Source organism: Notamacropus eugenii, chromosome 5, assembly GCF_028372415.1.
Source record: "Notamacropus eugenii isolate mMacEug1 chromosome 5, mMacEug1.pri_v2, whole genome shotgun sequence".
NCBI classification, from domain to species: Eukaryota; Metazoa; Chordata; class Mammalia; order Diprotodontia; family Macropodidae; genus Notamacropus; species Notamacropus eugenii.
Genome location: NC_092876.1, coordinates 429,570,994 through 429,586,632, shown reverse-complemented (window position 1 = coordinate 429,586,632; position 15,639 = coordinate 429,570,994). Strand labels below are relative to the sequence as shown.

At 39.6% G+C, this 15,639-nt stretch overlaps 1 pseudogene; it reads right to left on the bottom strand.

Annotated features, from left to right (window-relative positions):
• Nucleotides 1-3,918: 3,918 nt before the first annotated feature.
• Nucleotides 3,919-4,111, bottom strand: LOC140503105 (DNA-directed RNA polymerases I, II, and III subunit RPABC5 pseudogene; annotated as a pseudogene).
• Between the last annotated feature and the right edge of the window lie 11,528 nt (nucleotides 4,112-15,639).

Genomic DNA, 15,639 nt, shown 5'->3' with positions numbered 1-15,639 from the left:
GCCTCAGTTTCCTTATCTGTAAAATGAGCTGGAGAAGGAAATGGCAAAGCACTCTGCTATTTTTTGCCAGGAAAATCCCAAATGGTGTCACAAAGAGTGAGACATGACTGAAACAACTATACAACTTGAGGAGAAAGACTTGGAGAAAGTGTTAGACAAGGCTGGGAAGAAAGGAATAGGAATAATGTGTTTGGAGAACAATAAATTGACTAATTTGGTTATGACAAAGATCTTGTATAGAGTCCTAGTAAGAAATGCTGTTTGAAGAGTAGAAAGGGATGAAATTGTGGGGAGCCTTTAAAGTCAGTCTGAGGAATTGCTTGCTTACGTTCCTCCTTATTTTAATGGAGAGCCCTCACTACTTTTCCCCTTAACTAGCTTTACCTGCGTTGAACTTAGACCATCCTTTCAGAGCACCACTTCTAGAGAAAGAGATGCTACCAGTTTGGGGAAGTTCAATTTTTATGTAATCTGGTTCAAACAGTAAAGTGCCTTAATTAAATATAAACAGCATTACATTACAGGAAAAGCATTGGCTTTGTTAATGGCCACACAATCCCATCTTTATTGCCTTCAATTAGTAGCGCACTACTTCCCCCCATTTATTAGTCTGTGTCTCTATTTTAATTATGTTCTGATAAAGATAATTCCATCCCTTTCAATACTTAAGTACTAGTCACTTTGAATATAAAACTACATGCTTACAATTTTGTGAGCCTAGCTGAAAATCCTGAAAATTGGTACCAGCCTAGAGCGTGAAACAAACCGAACCGAATCAAATAAGAATCCATCAGAATGTTAACAGAATTCGACAATATTGAAAAAATTTCCTTATCATGATCATTTCAATTTGAACTTTTACCTAAATTTTATGTAGCTGGGGAGGGGGTATGGGTGAGTAAAGAGGAAGAGTGCTTAAATGAAGGATCTTCATTAAGGCTTCATCTAAACTAGGAAAATATTTTGGAAGAGACAATAGCTCTCTGCAGTATTTGGTTTCCTATTAACTACCCAACCCAATCATTCCTTTTCCTCTGGAGAATTTCAGGTCCTCATCCCCTTTCAGCTACATTATTACAATAGACTTCTAATTAGTATCCCTACCTGAAGCCTCACCCCACTCCAGTGCATCCTACACACAGAAGCCAGAATAATTATCCTTAAGTACAGGTCTGGCCAGGTGATTCCCCTTGTCAACCCACACCAGTAGCTTCCTATTGGCTCTAGGATAAAATAAAAACTCCTCTGTTTAGCTTTAAAGCCCTTCACAGCCTGGCCCCAGCCTATCTTTCCAGCCTCATTAGACATCGCATTCCCTCCTTCACAACAGTCCTTCTCTCTGTTCTTTACACACAATACTCCATCTCTCGCCTCTTTGCACTGCTCTGTCACATGCATGAATTGTTCTCCCTACTTACTCCTGCTTCATTTGAGACACAGCCCAAGCACCATCTACTGCATAAAACCATTTCAGATCTAAACCACTCCAAGCGCTAGCATCCTCCCTCCCGATCTACCATGTATTCAACTACTTTGCACATATTTTTATTAATTCATTTTACATTTAGTTTTATACACTTCTTCACTCTGCATTTGCTGCTCTGCCTGGTTTTAGCTACGTGGAACCTAGATGCCCATCCCAGGACAAGTTCATCGCTTTTGAACTCACCATCATGCAGCTAACTCAGGCCTTGTGGACATCATCTCCCTCAGCCTTCTCTCCACTACACAGAAAAAAATGCTCTGGGGTCCCTTGTTCCCTCCCCACTGCCTTTCCTGCTTCCTTTTGTGTGTGGCCTCCCTCCTTCAACTATAAGTTCCTTGAGAGCAGGGATTGTATTTTTATTAATTTTATCACCAACACCTAGCACACTGACTTGCACATCATTTTGTTATTGATGTTTCACTAGTGTCTGACTTTTCGTGACCTTGTTTGGAATTTTCTTGGCAAAGATACTGGGGTAGTTTGCAATTTCCTTCTCCAACTTATTTTACAGATTAAAAAAATTTATAGATTGTTTTATAGGAAGCTGAGGCAAGCAAGGTTAAGTGATTTACCCAGGGTCATACAGCTAGTAAGTATCTGAGGCTGGATTTGAACTCATGAAGATGAGTCTTCTTGACTGCATGCCTGGCAATCCAGCCACTGTGCCACATAGCTGCTCCCCTCCTTACCTTCTCTCCAACATTGTGGGTGATTAATAAATACTTGTTGATTGATCAATTGATTGACTGACCCTAGAAGAAAAATCAATCTGGTATTTTCACAGACAGAGTTTGATGTGAATGAACATGTATCAAAGGTGGGTATCAGGATGAGCCTCAGAGGGCTGTTAGTGCTCTTTTTTTCACAAATGTTTTCTTTTTATCCGATGTAAGAAGGGGTGTTGTTTTTGCTTGTTTTGCTTCCACAAACGTTTTTTAAAAATAGTAAAACTTCTAGGCTGATAGGAGCTTGTGATAAGATAAGCATGCATAACCTGTTTTGCAAGGATGATGGTCAAACACATCTTGGTCCTAGTGGGGTTGTGGCAAACACCTAGGATCTCCCTGCCCCACCTATGTAATCTGCATAAGGAGGGAATATAGGGAAATCAAGTGAGGAATTTGAACTAACCCTAACTGTACCAGGAAGGTCATAACTGTGTAAGCTCACATCTACTTCTATAGCAGTGTGGGTGTTCCTAGCGAGCACCATACTAACTTCTTCCAGAGAAGGAAAAAAAAAAGTCTTCCTCTGCTCATTCTGTCTCTGAATTCTTTCTGTGAGAATGAGGCTATCACATGAGTCTTCTAGAAGGCATTGGAAGGGAAGCAATGGGCAGCCGCAGCTCATCTTGGACTAACTCCCTGACCTTGCCTGGGAAGCCTTGTGATTCCCTTCAGCTGCGTTAAGGGACATATCACATGTATCTTCCTAAGGGAAGCAGTGGACAGTGGAAGCTAGTCCAGGCTAACTCCCTGACCCTGCCTGGGAAGTCCTGTGATCCCCATAACCATGTTTCTCACATCCAGGAATAACCATAGGTCTGCTCCTAGACATATTTGCATTCATTCTGACACCCTATTTCTTTCAGGGTAATTCCCTTTTTTGCCATGAATCAAAAGCTCAAAGCTGGAGGCATAAAAATGCCTACTAGGGAGAATCTGCTTTTGAAAATTTCTACTCATTTCTTTTCTGTTCAAGACAAAGGATTTAATGAAATAACATAGTAAGAAGGTTTGCTGCAAGAGGATATTTTCCACCCCCTCCTACAAACTTAGAGGACACTCATGAACATTCATACACATACGGGAAAAGTGAACAAGCATAAATCTTGTTCCTGAGGGGTTCACATGTTAGGTTCAGATGATGAACTAGGGTTTGATGAGGGTGTGGCTTTGCTCTTTTAGAAAGAGCAGGGATCCTTACTCTAAGGCTAGCAGAAAACATCCCCAGTTCTGCTCCTTCAGAATCTTGGCTGAAACCCATCATTTCCCAAGCAGGAAAATCTAAGCCTCAGAAGCCAAGCTCTCTGGAACAAAGAACAGGATCACTCAAGCAAGATGATGCCCTTAGGCTTATTATATTTATTTTCCTTACTTTCAATAAATAAGTTTTATTGATATATTGTTTGCAATCAAAGGTGTCAAATTCCTGACCTATATAATTCCCTTAATACTGCTTGAACTATATTAAAATGTAATTGAGAAATGTTTAAAAAAAATAAAAACACAATGCAACATAGATTTTGCTAATTTGTGCTTTTCTAAGTAACCTCAATAGCGGGGTTACTCAATAAACCCCAGTAGTGGGTTTATTGCCATCTCTGGAAACCTTGTGGCAGATAGCTGATTAAGGTGTTCAGGGGTGGGGGCTCTTTTCCTCAGGCTCTTCCTTGTGACTGACAGCTGAGCCAGGCATTCTGGGGTGAAGGTTCACTTCTCCAGGGGCATGTAGTTGAGGAGCTTCTCTATCAGGTCCATGTGGGCCAGCAGCATCCTCCAGCAGCAATAGCACTTCAGGCCCAGTGCATCCATAACATCCCTTTTGGTGTACTCTGCCTGAAGCAGCCCCAGGCAGGCCTTCTATAATCTTGCTGTACAAGAGGCAGAGCACTGGAATGATCATGAAGAGGGAGAGGAGGAGGCGCCGGCAGCACAGCAGTGAGACTTCCCTCCTCTTCTGCTCCTATTCTGGCCTCCAAAGGGTACTATTGAAGCCATTGATTTTATATGACCAGTGTTTTCCTTGCTCCCTTAAAATCATGAATAATACCACTCCTAGGGGAGTATCCAAAAGAGATTAAAAAACAAAAGGGAAAAGGATTTATATGTACAAAAACATTTATAGTGGCTATTAGTGGCACTTAGTGTCTATAGACAAGTTGCCCCTTTATAAAAACACACCTGGTCAGAAATGGAGACTCGCATAGTTTAGATATCCACCAAGTCTCATGTGGACGGGACCTTTTATAACCCAAGGTGACCAGAGAGCCATTGAAGAAGGCACAACTTGAGCCTTGCCTCGGCCCTGAGCCACTAAAGTTCTACTTTATATCCTGTTCCTAATTGATGGAGACAGGAAGAGAAGGAAGAACAGGGAAACCTGGTAGATATCTTATCATATGATTATTATATTTTGTCTAAAAATTTTCCTGTATCTATTGATATAATTGTGGATTTTGTGATTCTTCTTATTAACATGGTCTATTATATAGATAGTTCTTCTAAAATCTCAGAGATAAATCCCCATCTAATCATGGTGTATGATGGCTAGATAGACAATAAGTATTTATTAAATGCCTGCTCTGCTGGCATTTGGCACTGTGCTAAGCGCTGGGGATTGGGTCTGTCCTTTGTTCTCGAAGAGGACCATGACGCTAAGATGGTGACATGACTTACAGTTGACTTTGATTTCAGTGAGGGAGGGCTGTGCAAGGTCACCAACCTCACTTTCTTCTCCTCAAGCCCCAGGGATACAAAAAGCAACAAATGGCAGTCCCCGTTCTCAAGGAGCTCAGAACAAAATCTGGGAGACAACGTGCAAACAAATATGTACAAGCAAGCTATATATAGGATAAAAAAGAAGTAATTAAAAGAAGGAAGGTCCTAGAATTAAGATGGGTTGAGAAAGGCTTCCTGTAGAAGATGAGATTTTAGCTGAGATTTAAAGGAAGCTAGGGAAGCAGGTAGATGGAGTTAAACCAAAAGAGCATTCCTGGGATGGGCAACAGGCCGAGAATAGAGCCGGAGCCAAGGGCTGGAGTCTCTTGTTTGTGGAACAGCTGGGAGGCCAGTATCATTGGATCAAAGACCACATAGCCAAGAGGAATGTGCAGTAAGACTAGAAAGCTAGGAATGGGTTAGGTTATGAAGGGCTTTGAAATCTAAACACAAGATTGATAGGGAGCTGATTGATAGAGTTTATTGAACATAAGGGTGATATGGTCAGAACTGAGGTTTAGGAGAATAAATTTAGTGGCTGAGTGGAGGATGGATTGGAGCAAGGAGAGATTTGAAGCAGGCAGACCAGCAGGTTACAGCAATAGAACAGGTGGGAAATAATAAGGGGCTGTGCCAGAGTAGTAACAGTGTCAGAGGAGAGAAGTGGGCATATTGAAAAGCTGTTGCAAAAGTGAAATTAACAGGCCTTGGCAGCAGATTGGATATAGTGGGTGAGAGATAATGAGGAGTTGAGGATGACCCCTAGGTTTTGAGCCTAAGGGACTGGAAGGATAGTGTTGCACTCTGCAGTAATAAGGAATTTAGGAGGAGACACAGGATTCAGGGAGAAACATAATGAGTTCAGTTTGGACATAATGAGTTCATAATGAGGATATAATTAGGGGAGATAATGAGTTCAGTTTTGAGTTTAAGATGTCTACTAGATATCCAGTTCAAGATCTTGAAAGCCAGTTGGAAATGTAAGATTGGAAGTTTGAAAAGAAGTTAAGGTAGAATAGGTATATTTGAAAATCATAAATATAGAGATAGTAATTAAATCCAAAGGAGTGAATGAGATCACCCAATGAGCTCATCATATGGTGAACAGGGAGAACCAGAAGAGGGTACAGGACAGAACCCTGTGGGTCACCTAAATGAGAAGTGTTTCAGATGAAGAGCCAGTAAAGGAGACTGGCAGAGTGGTCTGATGGGTACAAGGAGAACCAGGAAAGAGTGGTGATCCAAAAACCTGAGTATCAAGGAGAAGAAAGTGATTGACAGTGTCAAAAGCTACAGAGAAATCAAGGAGAATGAAAATTGAAAGAAGACCATCAGATTTGGCAATTAAGAGATCATTGATAACTTCAGAGAGAGCAGTTTCTATAAAATGAAGAGGACAGAACTAGATTATAAAGAATTAAAAAGCAATTGAGAGAAGAAAAAATGGAAGCACCAATTATCAAAAGCCTTCTCTAGGAGTTTAGCCACAAAGCACAGAAGAGATATAAAATAATAGAAGGATGAAAGTTCAAGTGAGAGATTTTTTAAGGAAGAAGAATATATGGACACATTTGTAGGCAATTGGGAAGGACCCAGTAGACAGAGAAAGATGGAAAAATAAGTGATTGAGAGAGGATGACAATCTGTTGGAGGAGACAGGAATGGGATTGCTTGAGCAGGTAGAAAGGGATGAGTCTTGATAAGAAGTAAGGTCACCTCTTCATGAAAAATAGGAGTGAAAAAGGAGATAGTGGCAGAAGATATGTGATCAGATGAGGAAGAGGGAACTCTTCATGAATGACCTCAATTTTTTCAATAAAATATGAGGTTAAGTTCTCAGATGAGAGGGTGGAGGGAAAGTGAGCTATAGGAGGCTTGAGAAGAGATGAAAAGGCTTGGAAGAGCCTTGTGGAGAATAGGATAGTGAGTTCATAAGGGAGATACAGTAGGATTACCTAGAAGTAGTGAGGGCCCAGTTGAAGTTGTAACATAAATTTGTAGTGAATCCAATCAAAATGTTGTATGATTTTCTCCATTTTCTTTCAGCAGTCTGTGTATAGCATCAAAGATGGGAGTGATCCAAGGCTGAAGCTTGGCAGGATTCAATTGTCAAAATAAGGAGGCCAGAAACTCCAGAAAAGAAGACAGTATAAAATTGAACTGGTTCACAATGGAGTCAAAATGAGCAAAGGAAGAGAGCCTGGGTAGGACAGGAATGATGGCTTTGGAGAGAAGTGAGGGTTCTCTCTGAGAAATAAATAAGAATTTAAGGTCCCAGTATGAACAAAGAGTAGGGTATGTGAGCGAAGGAAGAAGAGGTGGAAAACCAATAGATTATGCCCACATAAGAGGATTTTGAAATTCTTGAACATGGAGTTTGGTGATGGGTGCATTTGTGGGATGACAAAATTAAGAATAGGATCATCTTTATGTGTGGCTAAGGTGGGGTGGAGAAGTAGGTTACAGGAAATGAGTAGGTTGAGGAGTTGGGTGGTTAGGGTACATGAGAAAGAATCAATATGTATACTGAAGTGGACATGAAGACAGAGAGTTGGGGAGGAAAGAAAAATTGTGAGCAACGTACTAAACTCATTGAAAGAAGAGTGACCTGGAGGTCTATAAATAACAACTTCCAGGATTTTGTTTGATGGCTATAGATTGCATGAATTTCAAAGGATAAGAGGTTACTGAGTGATGGTGATAAGGGGAAATCTGGAAGAGGCCATGGGGAACAAGGAGTATTCCAACTCACCCACCTTGAACAGTGAGCCAAGTGGAATGAATGAAGGTGCAGCTAGTACCAAAAGGGTGGCCAAGGAAGCTGTATCATCAGAGGGGAGCCAGGTTTCAATAATAGCTAGGAGATGGAAGGAATGGGAGAGGAAAAGATTTAGGATGAAGTGAAGTTTGTTGCCTATGGAACAGGCATTCCAGAAGGCACAGTGAAAGGGTTGAGTGGTATTGGTTGGAACTTTGGGGTGGGAGGATTGAGGGGGATGGAAATAGAAGGCATTATTCTTCTTGGGGGAGCCTAGAGACAAGTACAGCATGAGACAGAAGGCATAGGGTTAGATCAATACATTTCAATACATTCTCTATAGATTAGGCAGGAAACTGCTCAGCACGAAATAACAACAGCAGTAATAATAACTAACACTTACATAGCACTTAGTATGTGCCAAGCACTGTGCTCATCTTATTTGATCCTCATAATAGCCCTGGAAGGTAGGTGTTATTATTATTCAGATTTTATAGATGAAGAACATGAAGCAAATAGAGGTTAAGTGACTTGCTCAGGATCACACAGCCAGCATATATCTGAGGCCAATTTTGAACTCAGAACTTGTTGACTCAACACCTAGTACTCTATCCACTGAACTACACACTACTCCAACCAACGGCTGGAGATTAGGTAGGAAACTTTCTCAACAGGAGACTGAAGTTGAACCTGCAACCTGAAGTCTGACTTCCCCCTGAATTTCCTCTTCCTATTCTCTGAAGGAACAGGAGGGAAGGTTGCTCCTCTTTGCACTTGAGCTTCCCTCATTCCGTCTGAGAGATCCAGTTGGCCACAGGAGGTGGAAGTTGTCTTGTGCTGGCACAGATGGAAATCATTCTCTAGGCCTCCAGCAGCCTCCCCTCAGGAAACAGGCTCACCAGGAAATGAGGGTAAGATCAGAGGAGGAATAGATAGAGAGAGAGCATTTATTAAGCATAGTGCCAGGCACTATACTAAGAACTGGGTATACAAATTCAAAAAACAAAGATAATCCCCACTCTCAAGGAGTTTACCTTCTATATGATAAAGGAAATAGGGAGGGGGAAAGTGAGGATTTCAGGAGTGAGTCAAAAGGGTGGAGAATAGCCATAAGTGAAACAAATTAAGTAAAGTTGACCAAGAGCAACAAGCAAGTATTTAGGTCTGGAATCTGATTGTTCTGAACTAGATGAACTCCTAAAGCTTAGAAGAAAATAGAAAGAGTTGGAGGGAGAAATGAAATCAAGACTAATTGTTAGGCAGGCAAGAGAAGACATAACTTGATGGTAAGAAAAAGAAATTTAGCAATCAAGTGCATTGAATAGGGTGAAGACATCCATATAATAGGAGGGTAACAATAATTTAGGGCAGAAGATTCAGAAATAAGGAGTTAGAGTAGAATTCATTAAATGTCAACTGAATTTTAAAAAGCAGGAATGGAAATCACGTCAGACAAGATGATTGTAAAAATAGATATGGTTGAGAAATAAGCAGAGACATAAGACATTATGTTTAAAATCCTCATAAATAAGGAAATACTATCCTTGCACTAAATACTATACTTGCACTAAGTGGCCTGGCATTTAAGTACTTAAAGTAAAAGCTAACCAAATTTCATGGATCTAGATGGATCATTTTCTGTTTTGTCTTTTCGTGGTTTGAATAGTAGAATGATAATTGTTGGAAAATTCAATGTACCTCTTTCAGATTTAGACAAATCAAAGATAAGTATAAAAGGAAAAGCTCTGAATTGAATACAAAAAGAAAGTTGATTTATTGTCATAATGTGTAGTTGAATCCTATTCCTCCAGATGTGTGACCTTGGGCAAGTTACTTGTCTTCCCTGAAAATTAGGGAAAGTAAAGGGAAGGGAATAAGCATTTAGATAGCAGCTACTTATGTACTAGGCACTATTTTAGGCACTTTAAAATATTATCTCACTTTACAATTATTATCTCATTTGATCTTCATAACAATCCTGGGAGGTAAGTATTGTTACTATCCTCATTTTGAAGTTGAGACCTTTCTTCTAGGACTATATCCCAAAGAGATCATAAAAATGGGAAAAGGACCCACATGTACAAATTGAGGTTTAGTGACTTGTCCAAGTTCACACAGCTAGAAATTATGTGAGGATAGATTTTAACTCCGATCTTCCTAACTTGAAGCCCAGGACTCTATCCACTGTACCACCTAGCTGCCAAAACATTAATCCAGACAACTCCTGGACATTAGTTACCTCAAATCAGAAAACCTCACATTGACCCCTGAGATCTCTTCTAGCTCTAATCTTTTGTCCTCTGAAAACTGAAGAGGATAAACCTTTGGCAATCAATTGGGAATCTTAAGGAATGTATTTTTTTTTTTTTTGCTGAATTTCTTGTCAATTTAAAGAAGGCAGGAATCAATCAGGTCTAATATATAGTTTACCCCTCAGGTTAAACCAATCCCTGTTTTAGGAAACAGGAGAACACTGGTCCTATCATATACCACCCCATGATAGCAAAATACAAAGGATCTTCTGGAGGATCTCCACTATTTAAATGCTTTTAGGACTTTTACTTTATAATGTTTTTGGTGAGTACAGTATTAAGTATAAAAAAGAAAAAAATACCTCTCCCAAATCACCATAAGAATAAGAAGAAAGGGAAAGAAAAAAATGGGAGAAGAAAATCCAAAAATCCTAGACTTCTCTGTCATTCAAAAGAACTTAGCCACAAATCTCAAAAGTCTGATCCATGAGAGTGAAAGGAGAGAGAGAGAGAGAGAGAGAGAGAGAGAGAGAGAGAGAGAGAGAGAGAGAGAGAAGGAAAAATGGGATGGGGGGAGCATAGGATGGAGGAAACATAACAATCATAACTGTGAAAAAAAAGTTTAAATCAAGTTTCTCTGATAAAGGCCTCAAATACATACAGAACTGAGTGAAAGTTATAAGAATACATCATTCCCCAATTGATAAATGATCAATTGATATGAACAGCTTTTAAACAAAGAAATCAAAGCTATCTATAATCATATGAAAAAATGCTCTACATCACTATTGATTAGAGAAATGAAGATTAAAGCAACTCTAAGGTACCACCTCACACCTATTAGATTGGCTAATGTGACAGAAAAGGAAAATAGTAAATGCTGGAGAAGATATGGGGAAATTGAGACTGTTGGTGGAGTTGTGAATGCATTCAACCATTCTGAAGAACAATTTGTAACTATGCCCAAAGATCAGTCAAATTGTTCATGCAAGGGTACATCTGTATCCCAAAGAGATAAAAAACAAAAGGAAAAGGACCTATATATGCAAAAATATTTATAGCAACTCGTTTTTTGTAGTGGCAAAGAATTAGCAATTGAGAGAATACCCATCAATTGGGGAATGGCTGAACAAGATATGGTATAGGATTGTGATACAATATTATTATGTGATAAGAAGTGATAAGCAAGGTGTTCTCAGAAAAACTTGGGAAACTTTATGTGAATTGATGCAAAGTGAAATGAGCAGAACCAGGAGATCATTGTACACAGTAATAGCAATATTCTATGATGTTCAACTGTAAATTACTTGGTTATTTTAAGTAATATAATGATCCAAGATATGATGAAAAATGCTTTCCACCTCCAGAGAAATAAGAAATGGAGTCTGAATATAGAACAAAGCACATTTTTTTAATTTTCTTTTTCTTTTCTTTTCTTTTTTTGCTTTGTGCTTTCTTTCACAACATGACTAATATGGAAATATGGTTGGTATGACTCAACATGTGTAGCCTATATAAAATTGCTTGCCTTCTCAAAGAAGGGGGAGGAGGAAGAAGAGAATTTGGAACTCAAAATTTTTAAAAACAAATGTTAAATACTGTTTTTACATGTAATTGGGGAAAAAATTTAGAAACCACAACTTCTGTAATTTTCCTTTAGTGAAAAACACACTAAACTTTTCACAATGTATGATTGATGTATCAGTGAGGAATTAATGTTTCAGCAAGCCCACTATTTTAGTTATTACATTTAACTAAATAATTGAGGTTGTCTCTCCATTTCTTGACTCCTAGGTTCAGTGGAGCCATGTTTTTCTTGGTTGTATACCAGTTTTCAATATCATGAAAAATAAAATGAAATTCAAGAAATGTCAAATGTCCTGTTCTGTAAGTTTGTAAATTAACCTCTCTATGTGTATGTCTAATCCATAGGAACAGAGGGGAGGGAAGGTATTAGTGAAATCAATAACCAAATACCACTAACTGTGGACCTGCACTACGTGGTCTATGATAGTGACAAGATGAGGAACAGCTGTAGTGATGGACATGATAACTTTTTTCAGCTACTTTTAGTTAACTGTTAGCTTCCAGGTGCCATCTTTCCTCATCTGCATCACTAGAGAAGAAATATATATGCCCACCCCCAACCCAATGTTGTATTAACTACATGGAATGGTTCAGGCAACTTCAAGGATTTTCATTTACTTTTAGCCACAATAACCAGCACTGAGTATCCCTTTCCTCCATGGTCTGCCTTCTATAACCTCAAATGAATCAACAGACATTAGTGGACATCAGAGAATGTATTAGCTTTGGGTGGGGTTTAAAGACTTCTACTGTCCTGGTTTTGAATTTTCCTATGCAACTTTACTAGCTTTCCCAAATACTGACCATTAGTTACTTTTTTATCAATCCCAAGAACCAATCAAAGCACCTCCCAGAGAGGGTGGCCTTGTGCTCTGCCCTTCTAGGGGGACTACAGAGTCTATGACTCCTCTCCGCATTCCCAGAGCACCTATTTGCACCAATGGCAATATTTATTTGCCCAGTTGATCTGACCTCTTGCTCAAAATTCACCAATGGATCAGCCTTCACCTTATGTGTCAAGGGAGACCTATAGTTAAGTCTGAAATCATGAAGGTGGTACTCCACCTAGAAATTGAAGTCTAATTGCCCCCAAGCCAGGTTGATCTTGGACTATAGCAGGCTTGTAGTGGGGAGGGCTGAGTAGGTCCAATCTATCAAAACTCTTTCTTTTAAGAACTTTACTCCCTCCCTTGTAGGTCTCCATCTAGGAGAATGCTGCAATAAGAATTCCTCTTTTTATGGGGCCAGATGTGAGTAACTCTCCACATCAACAACCTAAAAAGGGACCAAAACAGTATTTGGCTGGAGTCAGTGACTTAGCTGACTCAGTAACAAGTTGCTGGACAGCTCCTCAAGCCTAGGGAATTCTGCTTCACAGAGTGAACCAACTCCATGCTCTCAGGAGCCACCAATCCATGTATCACGAGGTATCAATTTGAATTCCTCATGCAGCCTCCCTAGCTTCCTTGTGGTGAAAGCCCACCTCACCCCCATTCTCTAGGTGGAGAAGACCCTCCTACCATAAGAAGTAATAAGATCAGTCTGCTGGGGGTTTTTTAAACTGCTATTAAAAAAAATTAGTTGTTCCCAAGTTTCTTCCTCACTTCCTATTTTCTCATTTCCATTCTCAGTAGGATACAGTGACATCTCTGCGTTGTGGTACAGTAGGTTCCTGGTTTTACCACCCCCATCAGGAGAGCTCCCTTCACTTTTGCAGTCTCTTTGTCCATTAGCTCCCCCTCAGGCTTCGTGACATACTTCTTAAAAGCTGAGAATTCTGTCTTTAGATTCTGGGCCAATTTGTTTTTAGTCTTATTATGCTGGCAGTCAAAGTTTTGCAGGATGGTTAACAGAAGCCAAGGAATGTTGGATGTAGCATTTTACCCACAATGGCAGCCTCCTCCAGCACCGACTTAGCTAATCACTTTACATGAGTCAGGGCCAGCTCCTTGATCCATGAAGAAAACTTGCCATACAACACCCAAAAGACCTTTATTACTGTGTACCACAATGCCGTTTCCTACCCTACAATCACTCTGCCCTCAGTATGTGCAGCACCTTTCTCCCAACTCAATCATGATGAGGCTATCTCATTCAAATTACTGACTCATGGTGGGTAGAGGGAACTCACTCAAGCCAGCATCCATCAGTTCAGGTCCAATGTTGGGGTGAATTAGAGTATTTCTGGGTTATTTAACAATTAACAAAAGGAGGTTTACTTAGCCCTAGTGGTTCTTAGCTTCTATATGATGTGGCTTCCCTCATTTCCATCTGGTCAGCATGGCAAGTTGTGGTGATCAGACATCCACCAAGCTAGAGGGGACACTGGCCCCATTTGAGTTAAACCTTTTAAGTTTCAATGACCAGGAAGCCACATTGACAGGGACAGAGCATACCAGAAAGCTGAGTCAAGAGAGGAACAACTTGAGCCTTGCTCAATACCCCACTCACCCCTCCTTGCCCAGGGTCAATCAAGTCCTGTTTTTTTCATTTTTTTAGTTAATATATAGCCTAATCCATACTGTGTGTGTGGGAGGGAGGGGGAGGGGGAATAAGGAAGTAAAAAGTTAACCAAGATAAACCTGGTAGATGTTGGTTCAGTCACAGTGATAATGCTATTATCTCATGTTAACCACTGGACTCCCTAAAATAGAATCCTGAAGGCTTGCTAGACATGTGAAAAGGTTTGCTCATCTTCCTTCAATTTACATATTTTACAAACTGCATTAACCCTAGGCCTTTGCTAGTCTGGATATACTAACTGGAAATGAAGTTTCCAATAGATGGGGGAACATCCCCAAAAAGAAGGAAAGCTCTAATACTGACATGTTTTGCCAGACTACTATCTCTCTTTGGGAGTTCAGGCCTAAGAGAGATAGAGAGAATTACATGTCCTTTGACAGTACTACTCAAAACAGAGAAAAAGCATTTATGCTGGGAAACCCATGTAATCAATGCATCAATAATAGGTTGAAAGCAGCAAATTGGAGAGGTTGAATGGCTCATTACATTACACTACTACTGTTACATGAGTATTCGTTCTGACAAATACTAGCTTCTGATTGATATTAGTCACATATATAATCATTTAATTTCTGATTGACTACCATTGGAAAAATCTCCCAAATAGCTACAAAAGATGTGATTCTATCCTTCTATTCTTGGTCTCTGGTTAAAAGCGCACACACACACACACACACACACACACACACACACACACAAATGTATGTTTTAGTGAGGAAGGCACTAAAATAGAATTGCCATCTTGATAGTCCTGAAATGGCACAAATGTAATGGACTTTTCAAGCCCTACAGGCTACATAAAACCATTCCAATTCAATCTTAGTCTCTCGTTGGGCAATATTCAAACTTCATTGTCCAGGAAGAATATACTGCCATTATCACTGCTGGAAAGAATCAACATTATTAAAATAACATTTCTTCTGAAAAATGTATCTATAAAGTTGGCCACTCCATCCGCCTATAGAACAAGTCAACAGTTATATAAATTGGTGGTTAAAGTCATGTCACAAAAAGTAGAAGGACAGAACTGAAGAAAAGGTACTAATGTAGGTTTTGAGGTTTTACACTTCATGCTTAACATACAAGAAGGAAAGGGTAGGGGTTTTTTTTCTTTTTAAAATATAGCCTTAAAAGTTGTCTAACACCCCAAAGACTCATAAAAGTATATATTGGATCAAAAGTTATCTATCTATTCATTCACAGGTACAGTTGACTAATGACCAGTTTAACAGTCCATTAAGTGCTCTAACAATATTTTATTACAAGCTATAGAAAAGATAGCCAAATTTTTGTTTAAGTAGTCATACATTATGGTACAGCTGGACAGTGACTCAAGTCTGTCATCTTGCCAAGGGCATCCTCCCCTTCCCCATGTTATTCAATTACCTATGTTCTTTAGATCATGGAAAATTACTCAGGCTCAAGCTCCCCTGCTAGGCAAGGTCTACCATACCATCAGGGAAATCATACCTCTGCTGCCATTTCATATTCATACCATTCATTATTCTGGCAGTTGCCAGAAAATGCACAAAACTAATAATCATAGATCAATGCTGAAAATCAATGGGAAGTATAGCAGTACTTAGAGAAGAT